The sequence below is a fragment of the Desmodus rotundus genome, chromosome 9 (assembly GCF_022682495.2).
Source record: "Desmodus rotundus isolate HL8 chromosome 9, HLdesRot8A.1, whole genome shotgun sequence".
Classification (NCBI taxonomy): Eukaryota; Metazoa; Chordata; class Mammalia; order Chiroptera; family Phyllostomidae; genus Desmodus; species Desmodus rotundus.
The window spans coordinates 31787865-31804939 of NC_071395.1; positions in this window are offsets into that span (position 1 = coordinate 31787865).

Genomic DNA, 17075 nt, shown 5'->3' on the forward strand with positions numbered 1-17075 from the left:
CACCTGGTCCCACCACACTCTCTGGGAACCACCATACTGTTGTCCGTGTCTACGCATTATTTTTGTTTGTTTGTTCATTTGTTGCTTTCAATTTTATATCCCACATATGAGTGAAATCATATGATTTTTGTCCTTTTCTTACATATTCACCTAGTATAATACTCTAATGATCCATCCATGTTGTTACAAATGGCAATAGTTCATGTCTTCTTATGGCCGAGTAGAAATCGATTGTATATATGTTCCATATCTTCTTTATCCAATCATCTACCAAAGGACACTTAGGTTGTTTCCATGTCTTGGCCACCATGAATATGCCACAGTGCCCCGGCTGGTGTGGCTCAGTGGATTGAGTGCCGGGCTGGGAACCAAAGGATCATTGTTTCGAATCCCTGTCAGGGCAGAGGCCTGGGTTGCAGGCCAGGTCCCCAGTGAGGGGTGTGCGAGAGGCAACCACATGTTGATGTTTCCCTCTCTCCCTCCCTTCCCCTCTCTCTAAAAATAAATAAATAAAATCTTTAAAAAAATAATGGTGCAATGAACACATGGGTACAAATATCTTTACAAATAAATGATTTCAAATTTTGGAGGTAGATATCCAGAAGAGGGATTGCTGGGTCATATGGCAGCTCTATTCTTAATTGGTTGAGGAATCTCCCTACTGTTTTTCATAATAGCTACACCAATTTATATTCTCAGCAGCAGTCTGTGAGGATTCCTTTATCTTCACATCCTCTCTAACACTTGTTATTTCTTGTCTTGTTGATAATGTGGCTTTGATTTCCATTTCCTTTACAGTGAAGTTGAGAATCTTTTCAATATCTGTTGGCGAAACTGGCTAAATCTTTAACAGGGTAAATCTTGCTCAAACATAGGATTATGGTAATGATGAAATATGATAACTAACAAAGCATCGCCATATAACTTGCAAACAAAATGTAGATGAAGCGTGTTCCTATTTCATGAAAATCTGTCCTCAAGCAGCTTGCAGTTTAGCAAAGGTGCTTAGATAGTGTGACTATATAATTGATTATACAAACCAGATAATTTCTGAGAGTGAAATGAGTTATCATTATGGAGGAAAAACAGATGAAAACCAGGATTAAGGAAACTGGGACATATAGTCACCCTCTTCTTAAGGACACAAACAAGAGTCACAGGTAAGGCAAAATATTAAGATGGGACCCACATAGTTAATACTTAGGGGTTGTGTCAGGGAGAAAAAAAAACTTTTCATCTACTCTCTTAGGTTGAGTTTTGGGGGCCTGCAAATCAAACTGATGAGAGACAGAGCAACAAGAGAAAAAACAGATTTAATTATTTAGTTATACACAGGACTTCACAAAGAAAGTGACTCACAGAGGCAGTTAGAATCTGGAGCTTACATACCATGTGAGTAGGGAAGGGGTAGGGGGAGAGGGGCACTTCTGAGAGAACAAATGACTTAGAAGGGAAGCGGGGGAGAAAGAGCATTTATGGAAAACCAAATGACTTTTTAGAAGTATGAATGGGCCCTTAGGAGAAGAGATGGGAGATATGATAATCTGTGATAATATCTGTTTGTGTGTGGGGCCAACTTCTGTCTCCAAGAAAAGAAGATTAAAATTCTTCCAGGATGGAGAGTTATGATGATCGAGTTCTTTTGGGAGGCTCTGCATTTAGGCAGGTAAAGGATTTCAGGTACTCAAATGCCTTAGCTCAAAATAATCATTAGGCCAAAGTGTCATATTTGGGGTGGCATATCCTGATCCCCTTCAGGGTTCACAAAGTGGATTTGGATTTCTGTACTTAGACCCTTTTACTGAGAAGTCATCCAGGCTATGCGGTTCTACTTGCTATTTTGAGTTTAGGCATGAAGCTTTATCTAGAATAAAATTGTTCATGTGCTATTGTTGCTAAATTATAATATCTAGGCCATTCATTGCTTGAAAATGGCCCTAAAATATTTGTTTGTCAAATCAGGATATCAAAATAACATCATAATACCTTAATTTAGAGACTATAAGTCAAAATCTTACCAAGAAGGTGCTTTAAATAGGAAATGTAGTCTTCTGTTTTGATATGCAATTGTATACATTTAATTAGAAAGGAAAGTAGAACTTATAAAATAATTGAATTATTTAATATCTCCCACAACATTAAACTTGCTATTTTCTAGTTTGCTTTATGTAGAGTGCCAATAGAATTGTGTTTTCTTGATGAATGAAGGTTTTGGAAGGAGCCTGCTGTCAGGGAATTCAACAATAGAGCAAAATAGTGAAGAAGACATTAAGTTTTTATTGCTAATTTACTGGCTTCGTTTTGCAATGCACCAGGGCTAATTCCTCTACCAAAGTGTGGTAATAATGCCGACAGACTTACCTGATAAATGTGCCCCATCTTCAGAATGTAGGATGAGCTGTATTTGTTCAATTTTACTGCATCCTGAGACAAATGGAATCAGGGGAAGGCTGCTATGAAATGAAGCTATTTTCTACGGGGTTTGTTCCTGGCAAGCTAGATTGCAGCCCCAGAAAAAACAAGGAGACAATAAATCATCTGGGTTATAACCAACCAAACCAGACAAAATAAAAATAAAAAAACAAAACAAACAAATACACAGCTTCTAAATGCTATTCCAGTAATAGACCTATAGAGACCAAAGTCAGTTTATCTAAAATATGGATATGTTATATGCTTAAAAGTCTTGTTGAATGGGTGGATGGCAGGAAGAATGTCTATTTTTTGTACTGCTCTCAGTATTTCCCATTACTCAACCTTGAAAATAGAGAGCAGGGAGAGAAAGAAAAGATACAGAACAAGAGAGACCAAAAGAGGGAGACAAGTAATACAAATGGAAGCCCACACTCTAACGCATAAGAAATATACCTTTGCTGGATATTTTGGTTGATACAGTGAGTTGTTTTATAATCACTGTCCCAAGGGGAAAAAAGGGGCACAATCAAAATATACCCCATTAGGCAGTAGACAGAAAAAGTCTCCACAGGAAGAACAAATCACTGTCTACACCAAACCTCTAACAGTCTGAACTGCTTTAACTCTCCCTTGTGTAGGTCCCCCAGCAGAAGGATCACAGATCTCAGAGAAACTACCGTTCTCCTTCCCAGCTCCTGATTGTGCTTTTACCCCTTTCTAAATGTATATAGAAATGATATTCACCAGGGATTGTCATTAGTTAGAAAAAGGAACCTGAGAAGGAAAACAGAAGATTCAGTTCAAGCTGATAATGTACAAGTTATATATGCTGTTTCTATTTATTAGTGGAAATGGCAAACATAGGTGTATTATATAGTCATGTGCCATATAATGATGGTACGCTCAACAAAAAACCATATGTACAACAGTGGTCCCATTAGGATTACAATGGGTCGCTTCTCGCCTTTTGGCTAAGATCAAGTGTAGGATTATAATGGAGCTGAAAATTTTCTATGGGGTAGTGATGCCGTAGCCTTTGTAAGGTTGGAGGGCAAAGGCATTCCTCGTATGTGTGTGGTAATGTTAGTGTAAACAAACCTACTGTGCTGTCCATAGAATAAAAGTGCAGCACATACAACTATGTAGAGTACATAATACTTGATAATGACGATAAACAACTATGTTACTGGTTTCTGTATTTACTATACAATATGTTTTTTCTTATATTTTTTATTTTTTAATTTTCAGGCACAGTTGACATACAATATTATAGTAGTTTCAGGTGTACAACCCAGTGATTAGATATTCAAATGACTCATGAAGTGATCACCCCAATAAGTCTAGTATACATCTGACATCATACTTAGTTATCACAATATTCCCTATGCTGTACTTTACATCCTGTGCCTACTTTTATAACTGACATCTTGTTCTTCTGAATCCCTGCACCTTTTCCACCCATCCCCCCAACCATCCTCTCATTTGGCACCCATCAATTTGTTTTCTGTACCTATGAATTTGTTTCAGTTTTGATTGTTCATTTATTGGTTTTTAGATTCCACATGCAAGTGAAAGAATATGGTATTTGTCTTCCTTGTCTGACTTATTTCACTTAGCATAATACCTTCTAGGTCTATCCATGTTGCCACAAGTGGCAAGATTTCATTCTTTTTTACACTGATTTATACATCATAAATATATGCACACACACTGATGTTATGCTCAATGACAAACTATATATATATATTTTACATATGTATGTGTGTACATATATACTGATATATAAATCAGTATATACAGTATATATCTGATTTATATTGATGTATAAATCATGTGTGTGTGTGTGTATCTCACATCTTCTTTATCCATTCACTTATTGATGGACATTTAAGTTCCTTCCATATCGTGGATATTGCAAGTAATACTGCAATGAACATAAGAGTGCATATATCTTTTGAAATTATTGTTTTGGATTTCTTTGGATAAATACCCAAAAGTAGAATTGCTGGGTCACATAATAGTTCTATTTTTAATTGTTTGAGGAACTTCCATACTGTCTTCCATAGTGTGTGCACCAATTTACAATCCAACCAACAGAGCATGAGGGTTCCCTTTTCTCCACATCCTCTCCAACACTTGTTTGTCTTGTTGATAATAGCCATTCTGACAGGTGTGAGGTGGTATCTCATTGTGGTTTTGATTTGCATTTATCTGATGATTAGAGATGTTGAGTATCTTTTCACATGTCTGTTAGCCATCTGTACTATTACAATATTTTATTGTTATTTTAGATTGTACTCTTCCTACTTACAGAAAAGAAGTTTGCTATAAAACAGTATGCCTTGTTACGCCAGCAGCGGCCTCATATGTCTTGGGTTTACCGCATCTCTTGACTACATCATTTTCTCTCGTGCTTACTTAATCTCATGTTGTTTTGTACAGTAACATGCTCTATAGGCTTGCAGCCTAGGAGTAATAGTCTATATAAACCACGCAGCTTAGGTGTGTAGTAGGCTATATCATCGGGGTTTGTAGTAAACTCTGTGATATTCACACAACAATAAAATCAACTGATGACACATTTCTCAGAATGTATCGTAATAGTTACATTATCCATGACTGCATTTTATTGACTTAGACCTCAGAACAGCTAAGGCAGAAAGGTCCCATCGTGTAATAGTTTTTGGTCTCTTCATTGTTACTGGAACGAGTACTAACGCTTTCCAGGGGAGCCATGGGGCATCAGGAGCTCAGGGAGAGGATGAAACAGGGGAAGCCATGTGAGTATGTTATCAGCAGGAATCTGTGATTGGAAAGCTTTCCAGAGTGATTTCTAAAACTGATTAAGCAACAAGAAATGAATGACACTGAAGAAGGAAGCAAGTCCAAGGCAAACATTGGGCTCTAACACAATCAGTAAAGGCTTCAGAAGTAACTGAAGATTTACTGACCGTTCCTGACCTACAAACCTGACTACATTTTGCTCATACTACTGAATCACACAAATGAAAAATAATCAAAAGTAATGGATGTGGTAATTTCCTAACTGTCATCATTTTGCCCTGATGTGAATTAGCATCTTCAACTTCTTTAATGCACATTACATTTGGCCAACTCTACTTATACTTCTAAATAACCACAAGAGGAACCAGTCTTAACACACATGTAGCAAAGCCGTTTTTGTTTTTGTTTTTAATTCCTAAAGCTACCAAACCTAATCTTATTGAAGTTAAAATTTGTTACTAATTCACTGTTTAACCATTGATAAAAGACCTGATATCTATAATTTGGAATATTCATTACTATGTTATACTGTACTCTAAAGTTCCCTATAAAGAGAAAACTCTGTGATTTTATAATAAAAAAATAAAGTAAAAAAGCAAACCGTGGTAAGCAATAAGAATTTAATCTGGAGAACGTGGAATGTATTTTCCTTCTTTGGCAGGGTTGGAACAGGGTAACCATCAGCAGTGTTACTCTGGACAAGGTAAGATTATCTACACACCATACAAAAATGAGGTGATGAATTGTAGGGCACTCTCGGATATTACAAGTGACTGGCAATGTATTAATTCTATCAGCTATCGATACATTCGCTCATTTATCAAACACTTATTGAGTGACCATGTTGGAGACACCATTCATACAAGTTCTCAAAACTCTATAGTAATGCTTCATGGCAGAGTTTTTCCCCTAGGACGCTGTTTGAATAATCGAATTCACAGAGAGTCTAGTCGGAGACTCTGTAAACCGTGCCAGCAGGCTGGAAACCTGCTTATCAGATTACAGAACTACAGGCAGATGTAATGTTTAAAGGAAAACCATTCTTAACAGTGATCGTACGGTCTTTTACTAGTGTTTTTAGTAGATGACTAGCGATTGCTCACAGAATAAGATATTGAGTACTTCTGACCTCTTTAACTTTTATTCTATAAGAAAATCTTGAGTACTTTTGAACTCTTTAATTTTTACAATATAAAAATATCTGGTTGTCTTCAGTATAGGGAGGAAACTAGAATTACATATCCATGGGAGTGGAAAATATCTCCCTGTCCTTTTCATACAAATTGCCCTCTGGCCCCAGCCAGCTGATAAAAGAGAACTTTTCACCCTTGAAATCCTGACAAGGAAGCAGGGAAAGGCGGCAGTTATCAAATCATTGTTGAGTCTCTTCGGGTATCACTATTAATTTTTAATAACATACAAAGCTCAATGTTTCTAAAGTTTTTCTTAAAATAAAGTCATTCTTATTCACTGTACTTTGATATGCTTTCTGAGTAGCATGAGAAAGGGGTACAGTTACAGTCAGTCCTGAGAACTGCGGATAATCCTGACTCCGACAAGAAGCCAACATCGGCTACCCATCCTTGTCATAACTGCACAAAGACCGAGAACAGGTGCCTCAGGGAGTTCTGCGTGAACGTACCATATTTTTCGGACTATAAGACGCACCCCCCAAAAAAATTTGGGAGGAAAATGGGGGTGCATCTTATAGTACGAATGTAGCTTACCTGGCTCCCTGGGAGTGGGGGGCGGCAGTAGAGCGGGGTCACAGGAGGCAGGAGCAGAGTCGCCGCTGTAGGAAGCCGGTGGTGGCAGGAGTGGGGCGATGCTGCGGGCCCTGGGCTGGAAGGAGGGGGTGTCTGGAGGTGTGAAGCAAGGGAGGCAGGAGCTGAGTCCCGGCTGCGGCATACTATAGTGCTAGGGAGGTGCAGCACGTTAGGAGAAGAAAGCCTGCGGCGCCCCTACATGCCTTCACCACGTGACTGGTGTATTCCCCCCACCCCATTAACATTAACATAAACAAATTCCACTGCAGGGTCACCTGTCAATGTGGCCCTGCAGCTGTTGCAAAACTACAACTCCCATCATGCTTGGACAGGTTGGGATGATGGGAGCTGTAATTTGGCAACAGCTGCAAAGCCACACAGGTTGTGCAAAACTGCTGTCCCCATACAAGAGCGTTGCACGACCTGTGGTCCTCCAGCAGCAGATCTCCCCGTAACAGTGTCAGCAGCAGATCCCACCATAACAGTGCGTCATCCACTGATGTTCTCAGCTACAGCGCCCCCATAACTATGAAGGACACAGGGCTGATACTTCTGTCATTACTGTATTTTGTTATAGAGAAATATGACAGCGTACCATAGTCTCCTGCTGAATCTACCGTAATTATGGAAAGATGTGAAAGCAGAAAAGGTTTTCTTCTTTAAAGGATGTTATTAAGTATTTTACCACATCTTTTCTTCAATTTTTTCTTCCTATTTTCCTCCTCTAAAACCTTGGTGCGTCTTATGGTCTGGTGCATCTTATAGTCCGAAAAACACGGTAGTCCCTGGCCCTTCTCTGCTTTACTTCTAGGACCTCTGAGCTCTGGCGGTAGGTAGATGGACAGAGAGAGAGGCAGGTTAACTTTCCTCCCAAGGAAAGTCCTGAGAAAACCTTGCACAGCCTATTGGAAAATACAAGTCTGGCCATTCTGTTCCAATACTCTGATAAAAAAAAGCAACCCAGTGAAGAATCAAGTTTAGTCTACTCAGGCAAATGCTTTTGATAAAGCCAGATTCAAACTATCAATTATCAAATGTTAACTAATTAGGTGGCAATCACTCCACCAACACTAAGCAGGCTTCCATTTTTCATTCACTATTTTAAATTTCTCTTACAAGATCATAGGACAAGTACAAGCTCACTGATACTTTCCAACCTGGCAGGTAAGGTGCCAGTCATACCAGCCATTGGAAAAAGAAGACTATTCTTCACAATTGCCAATTTTTACCAATCCAGTAAGTAAATAGTCTGGGTCCAGTCTTTATAGGCAGCTAAACTGTACAGTACATGATAAACTGTACAGTACAATTAAATCAGATATAAACTAAACTGTACTGTCCTCTGTGGCTGCCTTAAAGCAAAGCAAAGGACACCACTGGATAACAAGCCAGCTGCAAAAATTAACATTAGATCCCAGAGGAACAGGCATTTCAGGATCACAGAGGCTATCTCTGGCAAGGAGATACCTGTTTGAAAAGAGCAATGCTTATTAAAATAGCAATAAGCCCTTTCAGATACATTTAAAGAATTCTACCATCAATTTGAAGATAAGTAGCATTGCCTGAAGTTAAGCACCATAAGATAACTAAAAACTATGATTCTACATTATCATTCGAGATTCACAGCCTAAGGGAAAGAGCGGCATGCAATACTAACGCCATCTCAATTTTGTATCAACGCCTTGCAATTAATCATTATCAGAAGCAAACTTGGTATAAAAGGGACTTTTGAACAAGGATATTGGCCCATGCAATAGTGGAATTTAATGGGTTAGATCTTGGGTCTTCTAAAATCCTTATAACTTTTTTTTTTTTTTTGCAACCGCTTGTAAAAGCCTTGCCGGAAGCAGGACAAATCCTGCTAATCATCCTTCCATTTGGGCTAAAGCTGAAGGAAGATAAGAGGAGAGCACAAATCTGACTGACATATGAAAAGAGACTGACGTCTGAAAAGAAATGATTAAAGAATTCTAAAATGCTTAGTTCTGCTGAGTAGCAACCAGGAGAAGACGTGATTGTCATTGAAAGTGTCCGCCAAGTGTAAACAACAGTCAGAGTCATTACTGAGCTGAATAGAAGCAATAAATTGGGGTGAAACTCAGGAAAGAGAAATTTAAATTTAATGTCGCTGATGAAAAGAGCTGCCACATAGAGAAACAACTCCCCAGGGGTAACCGTGAGACATCTTCTCGGGAGGTTTGCAGGTGTCAGGCTTCACTATGAACCAGTTTCTCTAGTTCTTTAGATGGGAAAACCCCCTTTCAAAAGAGTAGGATTCAAATTTTTGGAGGAAATAATTGTCTAACATTCCTGTTGGAGAAGAAAAAGTCTATGGTGGGAATCAACACAGGGAGCTGGTTCTAGAGGAAGTGAGGTGAAAGCCGGCAGCACGCGCAGGAAACAGGCAGGTCGTTGGTGAGCAGAGAAGTGGTGGGAACTTTAGAAAGTCTTTAAAAAGACCATGATGGAACTCTCACTAGCAACAAACTTCAGCAATGATTGTGTTGAGAGCCACGGCACAGACATCTTTAATTCATCAATATGACTTGATTTTTCCTACCAGTAGCCTCAACCATTGGTGTCAACCCACCACCTGAGTCCTTTGTGTCCTTAAGCTAAGAATTAATTCCCTAAAAACAATAGTAATTACAAACTAGTCTTAGTAATATTTTCTAATTTTAACTAACTAGACTCGTGTCTCACAATACAAGTTCAGCATCAAGCATATTTGAGTTCAAATTTCAGCCCTGATATTTACTGTGTAACCACTGGCCAATCAATGTAGCTTTTCAGTGACGGGGGGGCCCCCCAGTTGAAGATAGGATAATCATTTCTCCCTCTAGCAGCCAGTGTTCTTGGTTGCAAGAATTACACTGGAAAACTGGAGCAGAAAAGAAATTCACTGTCGTATATCAGAGAGCTCAGAGAATCAGCAGCAGAACCAGGTGATAAAGTGGATGGGAATTGGGAGAGGTGAGTTGCTCCGAGCCACGGGCAAGGTTACATTGCACAATGGAAGCTGCCTCCCTCCCCTCTGTGCTCAGCCATTGTGAGGTGAATTATAAAAAGATCTCTTTCTCTCAACATTCTAACTGCCATATAGTGAAAGGCTTCAGAAACACCTTAGCAGATGTTACATCCTATCTGGCACCATAAATAAATTCTCAGTAGTCCTTTCAATAAAGCCAGCTACTTCTGGACCATGGGGAACATGTAAAGTTCAACAAATGACTAATCATGAACCCATTACCTTTGTTAACTTACTATACAGTGAGTCCTTGCTCAGAGCAAATTGTAGGGGATACTATGTGTAAGGTCTTCAGTAAATCCATGATTATTAGGAACCCAAGCCAATATCCATTGATCACATCCTGTGTAAAACATGTCATAAGGCTGTTCCCCTTTCCAGACTTAACAGATAGCAAATAGGTGCTACACAGAGATCCTCCCACCAGAAGGACTTACTTTCATCACCCCTGCAGGCCAGGCTGAGTAGGGCTCCAGTTGCACAGTGCTCCATTTATGTCTAATTCATGCCAGCCCGGGCTTCAAGCTGGTAAGTCAAGCTCAAAACTCTTCCTCCTCATTAAAGTAGTCATAGGCCAAACGTGTTTGCTCAGTTGTAAAATAGGTTATAGGAGCTCGTCAGGGTGAAATGGCATAAGTATTTGGAGCAGTTAATCCCAAGTCTGACTAGAATAAATGCCCTAAAATCTAAGTTATTATTGTTGCCAAATACATTCTCAGGTAAGAACCAACATGTTTGGGCAAGGAAATGAAATTAAATACAGTTTTTTGTTGAGTCTGCATACTTAACAAATAAGAGTACTGAATAAATACATTAATTGGGTATGCACTTAGCATCTTATTAGCATTAAAGTCATGCATTTTAAACCCAATTAATGGAAACACACACGCACACACATACATTCTTTAACAAATTACCTGGAGAAAATAATACAGGTCTATGATATCAAAGGAAATGAGAAAATTCTAAACATTTCTCTTTGTAGAAAAATTCACTAGTCCAGTCCAGTAGGTTACCGGGGTTCTGTTTCTTCTCACAAGGTCACTACCAATTATCCAAATGTATCCACTTCACACAGGCATCCCAGCACTCTGAGAAAGGAAGCTGTCAACAGGGGTCACACAGCACTACCTTGAAGAGTCAGCTTGGGAGTCTCATCTGCAAAGTCCTTACTCTCTGACACTGTCGTTATGCTGACTAAACCTCTAGGTCTTTGACACCAGATTATCTTTTCCCAAACATTAATATAATTATCAGGGGGAAAATGAGCACAGGAGACATCTGGAGAAACTCAGAAGCCCGAAGGTGAGAGACTGCTTGTTACACTTCCTCCTACATGATATATTCTAGACTGAAGTTTTGGAGTGTCTCTTACAGGAAAAGTGTGATTTAATCACAATTTTCCCTTCAACAATCCAGCTCTAAAATAACTGAATATTTAATTAATTCTCCAGAGGAACCTAAAATATGCAGTTTCTGAATTGATTAAAGAGTGAAAATGTTGCAATTTTTCTTTAGCTCTAGCTTCACTGAATTGAAATGAAATGTTCCACAGTCCATGGTTACACAATCTAAAGGATGTTTCAAGGTAGAACTGTATGTTTGCTACATCTGGGGGATCATGGATAAAGATTTCTGGATAGCTGCCTTCCTGTTTTGCACAACAGGAAGGGGACAGGGAACATGCTGTCCCTGAATTTAAAGGGGAGGGGACTAATTGTAACCTGTAATCTTGTGAAAATATGTCACTGTGCATTTGTAAGTGATGGGTCACAATAATATTTAAAAGATCTATGGTAGATATTTTTAACAGGCACTTTCTTAATGTCACATGATAAATTTAAAAGTCTATATAGCAGAATAAGAAAAATGGCATCCTGGTCTCCACCTAGCTGCAACTGAATAATTTGATAAACAATTCATAAGACCAATATCTTGGCTGAAATAGTGGGCAGCTCAAATCCAATTACTTATTAAACCTGAATGACAAGAATTAGGGCATTTCACCCTGGGCCAGTATGGCTCCATTGGTTGGGTGTTGTCCCACAAACCAAAAAGTCACAGGTTTGATCCTAGGTCAGGGCACATTCCTGGGTTGCAGTACGGTCCCCAGTTGGGGTGTATGCAAGAAGGAACCAATCTATGTTGCTCCCTCATATAATCAATGTTTCTCTCCCTCTTTTTCTCCCTCCATTCCCCTCTCTCTAGAATCAATAAAAGAAAAAATTTTTTAAAGAATTAGGGCATTTCAGGAAAATTGTGAGAACATTTCACATATTACAAGGTAACAAAGTCACCTCAATCAGATACAGATTCCCCTTGTTACAAAACAACCTCTCCTTCAATGTACCTTAATGCTGACAGGAATGGTAATGTGAGGAGGAAAGTGGGAAGAAGGATGTACTCAGCGGTGAAATAAAGGAAGTAGTTGTCACTGCATACACTTTAGTTAAAACGGGAGTGGGGGAACAGGGTCAGAGATTACACCCAGGTCAGCAGCGGCCACAAATAGGTCATAGGTGAGGCTACAATGGGACCTATGTATTATTCAAATTATTCATTTGCAGCGAGGTGGAGACCGGGATGCCATTTTTCTTATTCTGCGATAGAATTTTAAATTTGTCATGTGACATTAAGAAAGTACACATTAAAACATGTAGGGAGTCAGACAGGTGTCCAAGTACCCATGGTAATTTAAATAGCAAACAAAATATCTTCCTAAAAATGAACATCTTCATATAAATGTTTGAATATCGGACTTCTTGTTCTAAAAAATAAAATAATGATAGATCAAAGTCTTTCATTGCACAACAAACACCCCAAATTTACTCATACTCAAAGCTTACTCATTCCAAACTGAATGAGTCAACCCCCATGAAAGTTTTATGTCAACCCCCATGAAAGTTTGGTTTGAAATTTCTTGGGAGAAAAATAAAACTAATTTGGCTCCATCCTTGTCTGGATCACCCTGGTTAATGGGAATGGGTAGCAGCCAGTGGGAGCAGCAGTCCGTGGAGTCTGTTCCCAGCAGCCAAGCAGGTCACTGAAGAAATTAATTACCCAGCACTTAAAACAGAAGAGAGAATTTCCAGAAGAGGAAATACAGGTTGTTAGTACAAGAACAACAAAAACAGGTATGGCAAGTTCAGGGGCTAAACGTGAGATTTTTAAAAAGGAAAAACAACCAAGAATCATAGGAAGAAAAAATAAGGTGCAGTTTATTGAATTCTTCCCAATGTAGGTGGAGTGCTGAGTGCCACACAAATGAGGTGAAGGTGCGAAACTGGATGAGATGATGTAAAAGCTTATTAAATAAATGGCCTGTTAGCATGCACTGAGTGGCATTAGGGAGAGAGTTAATATGCTGCAAAAAATACCTAGTCTCTTTGTTTACTTCCAAAATGCTACTTAGGAATTCAAGGTCGGGTTCACATTTGTACGTTTCTTTCCTAAAGCAGATGGAAGGGCAAGCTCTTCGGCATCAGTCTGGAATGCAGCTTGCTCAGAAGTCCTGCTGTCAGGCTGACGGCAGCCCACTTCTTCGGGGGAGGCCAGCTGAGCAGGCATTTGTCATGCAAAGAGTAGAGACAGAACAAGATCCACAGAAGGAACGTTAAGAGCACAAAATCAGGCCATGTGGCAATAACTGTGATGTGCTGGGAAGTAATAGCAGCACCTGGAAGAAAGTGAATCATTGTGAATACAGGAGATGTTTGCCACAAGAAAAGAGAGAGAGAGAACAGCAGGTTTTGCAAACAGTGAAAACAACCAACAAAGCTCAAGCCATATAGGTGGACTCTGGAGAGGACTGCATGAAGCATACACGTGTTCGCATAACACAAAGGGTCCAGTTCTTCCAACAGATAACACAGAAAGAGAACCAAAGAGAAAGAGCATCTCTTAATAATTATGCTTTAGGGCCACAGATAAATTGTCTCTATTTTAATGCCATTTTCTGTCTTTGGGGAGCTTTCCCCAAAATTTGAATTAAAAATGTTTAAGTATAAATCAGCTATTATCAAAAAATTATAACAGGATTTTCAGATTATGATTCTACATTTCTAAGACTATTCACCTGGACAGATAAGTAATGAACAAAAGAGTTTCTCTATTTTTTACATTCATTGATTCATTGATTCATTTACTCAACCAATATTTATCAAGATTCCAACATAAGCCAACACTATTTTGGCCTCTGGAAGAACAGTGGTGAGCCATGTGAATATGGTTCCTGACCTTTTGGTGCTAACATTCTGATAGGGAAGTCAGGTATCAATCGAAAAATCTTACAACTTTATAACAACAAATGGGATAACTGCTATAAAGTAAAACCACTGAGTGCTATGGGAGCATGCATTGGAGAGCCTGATCTTGTCTACAGACTCAGGAAAGTTTTCTCAAAGAAACGGCATTTTATCTGAGTGCCAAAAGGTGAGGAGAAGTGTTTTTAGGATCTGCCACTTTAAGCATGATTTTTTTTTTAAATGTAAGATAAGGTGATGGAAGTATCAAAGCCCTAAGAAAGAGAGAGACCAGTCAAGGGTTTTACTGTCCCTTTGTACCCTCTCAAACAAAAACGATATTATTTCCACAGCTTTTGGCTCTCTGTCTGAAAGTGAGAAACTTCCATCATTTGTAGGATTCTGGATATCGCGACAAATGCCTGCACCTCTGCAGTGCTGATGGGCTATTGTACAAAAGGAAGGGATGGAAAAGGCATTTTGATTCTCTTTATTGCCTTCTCTAATAAAAGGCAAGCAAGCATAATCTCCAAAACGAAAAACAAGAACATAAGCAAAAGAATGTCTTAAGCAAGACATTCTGCAGGTATTGCCTTTGCTCTTCTGGGGAAAGGAACCACAGAATTTGGTATAACTTGCTAAGAGCAACAGACAGTGGACACTTTGGATCCCATCTGCTTTTCATAAGAAGAAAATATTTTGTATAGCAGAGAAGGAAGGCCTTCAGGTCTCTAAAAGGGTTATTCTGAGACATTTCCCAATGAGTTATTGATGAAGGCCACTAGAATGGGGAATGGGGAAGAATATCCAAGGAACAAGAAATACAGATGAAAAACACCCTGGGGTAGAGGATCATGGAGCATATGAGGAGCTGAAGAAGTCACTGCAGCAAGAGCAGAGGGACAAAAAGGGTGAGAGATGAGGCTGAAGAAATGCCAGGTGCCATGCATGTTAATGATTCCATCTTTTTTTCTTAAAGCAACAGAGAACCATTCAAAGATATTTAGCAGGAAAGCAATGACAACAGATGTGTGTTTTTAAAAGATCACATTTTCTGCAACTTGAAAAAGAGATTAAAGAAGAGCAGGAGTAGATATAGAGAAACAGTTATGGGGCTACAGTAATAGCTTAGGAGGAAAATAAGGATAGCTTAGATTTAGGATGTTGGCAGTAGAGGTAGAAGAAAATAGACATGAAACTAACAGGATTTAATTCTAAATTGGATTACAGATAATAAAGAAGATGGAGGTGTCAAGGATGAGTTCCTTATTTTAAGCTTCTTTCTATAAATAGATAGATAGTGATGATATTCACTGAGAGAGGAAAACCCTAGTATGAGCAGGCTTGCTTGGGGTGTTGTTGGTGGTGGTGGTTGTGGTGGTGATGGTGATGATGGTGGTTGTGTTTAGCTTAGAAATGTTAAATCTGAGGTACTTTGGAGACTGGGTATATATGTATTGGTTGGAAAGTTGCATATTTACCCTATAAGTGAGATTTGCAAGATAATGATGTTGAATTGGAATATTGGTGGTGAAGACATAAGAATGGATGAGGTTATCTAAGGAGGGAATGTGGAGTAAGGAGACAAAGATAGAGAAGAGGAAAATCAGAAAAGTGGCTTCACAGAGACCAAGGTTTCACAGAGGATTAGAGAAACAAAAGATTATTTTTGATTGTAATAAGAGTCATCTTTACAAAAGAGCAGAAAGAACTTCAAAGTGCATTAATTAAGGAGTAAGGGAGTGGCTAGAGTAAGTGTAGACAACAAATCTTTCAAGATGTTGTCTGTTAAGGGAAGATTAGTACAGGAGAGGAAAGTAAAACTGGTCTAGGTCCACAAAAAATGTAAATGGGTGAGACCTGAACATACCTCAATGCCGAACAGAGGGATCCATTACGGAAGGAAAGGGTGAAGATACAAAAGGGAGAACGGATAACAGAAAACATAATGTTTCTGAATCAGCAGGAGATGTGATCTTGACCACATGCATCACAAATCTTAGAGAGGAAAAAATAGAGAAGGAAGTTGAAAACATTCCCTCTGATGGCTTCTATTTTCTTTGTTAAAGGGCAAGGCTACCCCCAGAGTGTGAAAAAGGAAATGGGATGTGTGAATTGGAAGTTTGAGAAGAATAGTGGTCTGATACAGTCCTTGCAAGGAATGGGTAAACAAGTTAATAAAAGTAACATTTACGGATTTCCAGATAATGTTGAAAGACCAATTGAAGTTGTTCAATCATGAAATTGTGATAGTTTATATCTGCCCAACTCTAAGATTTTTCTCTAACAATTCTTTTGCTCCCTGGGAATGGAAATAGAGAAAATGGAAAATTAATATTCAAACTTTCTGTGATGTATATAACAAAGATAGAAGTATAGGTTACTTTGGAATCTTAGGAAGAAATACAATGAAATGAATGGCTCATAGAATCGAAGTTAGATATGGCAGAAAGTAATGATAAAATAGGCTAATGAGCAGAGAGAAGCCAGAGCTGTCAAAAGACTCAACGTCACATGAATTTGAAGTATGGTCACAGTACATGTAATTGAACAAGAGATTTGGAAAAATAAGAAGCTTTAATCCAAGTGGATGTCAGATCTGTGATTCAGAAGCAGAGACGTGTCGGATGTTTTCTGCTCCAGGATGTGCTCATGGAGTGGGTGGAGATGAGGTAGACGAGAAAGTCGTCGGAGCAAGGGAGGCAAGAAAATGGGGGCTAAGGTATGGAGTGGGTCATGTATTTATATGGAGAAACAGTAACAGTAGCAATTGGGGTGAGAAGACCACTTTAGACCAATAGATAGTGGATAGTGATGGGACATCATAACCATGAGAAATCT